The 4,235-nt window shown below is 44.2% G+C and overlaps 1 long non-coding RNA gene across 1 annotated transcript; it reads left to right on the plus strand.

Moving 5' to 3' along the window:
* Positions 1-1,443: 1,443 nt before the first annotated feature.
* Positions 1,444-3,848, plus strand: LOC129647562 (uncharacterized). The gene is made up of 3 exons (XR_008712348.1): positions 1,444-1,628; positions 2,062-2,220; positions 3,584-3,848. It is a non-coding gene; the product is annotated as an uncharacterized LOC129647562 (long non-coding RNA).
* Positions 3,849-4,235: the final 387 nt, after the last annotated feature.

Below are 4,235 nucleotides of genomic sequence, written 5' to 3' on the forward strand. Positions count from 1 at the left end.
AGCTATTTACCAAGGGTGGCAGAGAAGAAAGTTAGCAAGAGCCTGAGCCCCTGATCATGTGGAATCATCTCACCAGCTTTGGACAGCTTCTGGCCTACTGGAGAATGTGAGAAAACAAGAAACTGTTACCAGGTTAAGCTTCTGTGGTCAAGTTTCTGTTCCATGTAGTCAAATGTCTTTCTAACTGAAACCAGGTTTCAATATTTATCTCTGAGTCTCATAGAATTTTGCTCTGTGAGTGGTGTGTTGGCTTTCTTTATGAAAGGCAATTAATTACTGGGGAGAGTATAAGAAGCTTACAAAGCAGTCCAGCACCAGCGTCAAGTCACCCAAGTCAGTCGTTCTCAAAGTGCGCCCCAGATGGGCTGCATCAGCCCCACTTGGCCTCTTACTAACAATGCACATTCTTAGGCCCCACCCCAGACCTATTGAGTCAGAGACTCTGGGGACAGGGCCCAGCAATCTATGTTTAGCAAGCCCTCTTGATGATTCCCTGGTGATTCAGCCAGTAAAGAATCCACCTGAAATGCAGGAGACCCAGATTTGATCCCTGGGTTGAGAAGATCCCCTGGAGAAGGAAATGGCAACCCACTTCAGTAGTCTTGCCTGGGAAATCCCAGGGACACAGGAGCCTGGCAGCCTATGGTCCACGGGGTCACAAGAGTCAGACATGACTGAGTGACTAAACCACCACCACTTGGTGATTCCCAGGTGTGCTGATCTTGAGAGTCCCTGACAAGTTAAATATGATAACTTCAGTGACTTCAGACCCAAGGCAGGAAACACTCTGAACAAAAGAATTGAGTCTGAACAGTAAGAGCCATGCCAACAATTAACAAAGCTCTCTGGGAAGAGGTGTCTTGTTGTGCCCCGACAACTCAAACTGAGATAGAAGCAAAGAGAATAACAAGAGAAAGCACCACCACTTGATAGTGAGGTTGATCGTGGTTCGTGCCAAGGCTCCACGGGGCCCAGCTGCAATTTGGATGGGAAACCTTCACCTTACTTTCCTCAGTTGGTCAGAGTTTGTTCTCTTGCCTCCAACTATGGTCACAGGGCAACCAGATCAGAGGGCAGATAGGATTCACATTGTTGTTGTTGTTTCGTCACTCAGTCGTGTCTGACTCTCTGCGACTCCGTGGACTGCAGCATGCCGGCCTTCTCTGTCTTTCACCATCAACCTTGGCAATTTAAAATTTGCATACGTATATGAAAGCAGGAGTGGGATGAGGGTGTGATTAGAAACGATCAGTGTGTCTGGAAATGTTGCCAAGATGCTTCAGGGTCTAAGATGAGATCACTCTAAACTTGAAATCTCTAAACCCAGTCTGTGCCTGCTTTCCCCCTTCAGTTAAATAACCAACAATACTGATCACTCTCAGTTTCCCAAAGACGCATACTCTTGTTTAATGAGAATCCCAGGAGGCTGATCTTTGTCATGGACGTTTGTTGACAGGAAGGAAGTTGACAGTACAGGAAATTTCCTGTACTGTGGGACTTTCAGGACACAGAAGCAGTTGAGAGTTACTCAGAGCAGCAGCGGGCTAAGTCACTTCAGTCACATCTGACTCACTACGACCCCATGGACTGTAGCCCGCCAGGCTTCTCTGTCCATGGGGATTCTCCAGGTAAGAATATAGGTGTCATGCTCTCCTCCGAGGGATCTTCCTGACCCAGGGATGGAAGCTGCATGTCTTATGTCTCCCGATTGGCAGGAGGGTTCTTTATCATTAGCACCACCTGGGAAGCCCAGAGCAGCAGGGGTGGTGCAGAGAATTCAGCTCTGATAGCAACGCTCAGGGTGCAGTGGAGGTGATGTCAATCCCAGTTGCCCAGCCAAACATATCCTGAGGCTTCAATTTTGCTTGATACTGCTTGTTCCCAGACCTCTCTTGATTTCTGCACATTTTATGAGCCTCAGTATGTAAGCCTCCTTTCTACTATGTGAGTTGCCCCAAATTCACCCAATAAATTCCCCCTTTTGCCTAAGTAAGGCAGAGTCATCTTCTAACACTTACAACCAAGAAGTGTGACTAATACAATTATTACCATCTTTTTCAGCTGAAGAAACTGAGACCCGGAGGTTAACCTACTTCTGAAACATGTGGTGACTAACCAGCCTCCAGGACGGTCCAGATGATCCTCGCCTCTTGGGTGTTCACACCTTTGTGTAGTCTTCTCTCACCCTGAATCAGGACTGGTCTGTAGGGCATGTCACAGGTAAGCCTGCTTACCTTGGCTGCCTGTTCCTTCTTGTGGAAACCGCAATAAAACTCCTGTCCATGTGTCTTGTGGTCTCACAAGAGGAGGAAATCTAAACCAGAGCTGTCCATCCAAGCCACTTGCAAATTTGCCAAAGATAATATGTGGTTGGTGTTTTTAAGTCATTAAGTTTTGAAATAATTTGTTCCTCAGTAACAACTTATAGGAAGTGAGAGTGGAAACCAAGTCCTCATGACTCTAAAGCTGGGGCTTTCCTCCTTGCTTCTCCTGGGGGCAGGCATGAACTACAGTAAGATACTTTTGGTCTCTGATTCACACCATAAGATAAAAGTTTTTACCTCGCATAGCAAGAATTTAAGAGGTAGTGGGGTTCCGAGGTTGATTAAGCAACTCAGCTACATCACCAAGGACCCAGATGACTCGTATAAATATCTATAGAGCCACTCTGCCCATCAGCTCAGCTTTCTCATCTTCAAAAGATGCCATGGCATCCATGGCATTGCATGCAGACATGACAACATGTGTTTCCCAGAAGTCTCTCAACCGACCACCCCCATTGGTTAGAGCTGCAGTACTTGTCCATGCCTGAACCAGTCACCAGTGAGGACAGAAGGAGACAGAGGCAGTGATTGGCTCTCAAGGGTTTCCGCTTGAGGCTGAGAGACCTTTGGAGACCTTCACTAAGCCCTCTGGGGTCTGGGCCACCCTTGAACAAAATCAGAGTTCTGGCAACAGGGAAGATGTTGCAGAAATGTTGGAGTGGTGAATGACTTGGGTACATTATCTTCTATATGAGCCACCTTGGAGCCAGCTGCACAGAGTCTTAGTTGCTGCACGGAGGATCTTTAGTTACAGCATGGGGGATCTAATTCCCTGGGAGTCTGGAGTTTTAGCCACTAGACCACCAGTGAAGTCCCTAATAACAGTTATTACACCCCTGGAAAAATTTTCTATGCTGAATACTATGCCATATCTATAACCTCATTTTCTGAAACACAGAATTGTTGGCTAAAATGTTCTAACAGTCTTTCATGTCTGTTTGGAAATAAGAACTATACTTGCTATTGAGACCTTGATTTTTAATGTTGTCTAATTAGACTTTCAAATGCCACCCTTAAAGCATTTTATCTGGTGTTTACCGAAACAGGTCAAAAGTCCAGCTAATAATATTGTCATCCACTTAAGTTGCTCTCCAATAAATTACACAGAAAGTTATTGAGAGTAATACTTTTCCAAGTGACAGGCAAAATTAGGGACTTCAAGTCTCCAGTTCAAGAGTTCATTGGACTCATTACTTCAAAGAGAGTATAAATAAGCTTCCTGGGATGATCTTTCTAAAATAACTCTTCTCTCTTAACAGCTGACTTGCACAACTGACTTTGTTCTCAGATCCACATGACTGGGTGTGAAGGACTTAATGGTGTTGGGAGAATATTCCAAGTTTTGTCTTCTTTGACGATTTTCACTCTTGATTTCTTGTTTTGTTTGAAGAAGTCAAAGGGAAGCTTCACATGCCAGCTGAGTGGGTCTCTTTTTCATCATTTTCTACAACTTTCCTTTACAAGATTCATTATGACTCTGGAAATGTGGTAACATCTGTCATAAGGGACTCTAATAAAAACAAAATCTGGTAAGATGGCTCTAGGGGACTCTGTGCGTGTGTGTGTATGTGTGTGTGTGTGTGTGTGTGTATTGAGGGTGGGCAGAGTCGGGAAGAAGATAAATTTTGGAGTTGCAATTGGAACAAAAGGAGATTTAGTGTACACATATAATTAATGTGCATCTTCATCATTTTAGGTATTATTATCCCAAGTAAAATAATTTAAAGCATTCAATTCACAGGTTAAATAAATGATTCACAGATTAAACAAAGGCAGTCTGTCAGTAACTATCATTACTTCCCCTACTAATTTTCAGGTTGCCAAATGACTATCAGGAAAAAATTTTTAATCAAGCAAATGATGTAAGATTTATTTGACCTCAGCTCACTCCAGTACTCTTGCCTGGAAAAT

The sequence above is a fragment of the Bubalus kerabau genome, chromosome 3, assembly GCF_029407905.1.
Source record: "Bubalus kerabau isolate K-KA32 ecotype Philippines breed swamp buffalo chromosome 3, PCC_UOA_SB_1v2, whole genome shotgun sequence".
NCBI classification, from domain to species: Eukaryota; Metazoa; Chordata; class Mammalia; order Artiodactyla; family Bovidae; genus Bubalus; species Bubalus kerabau.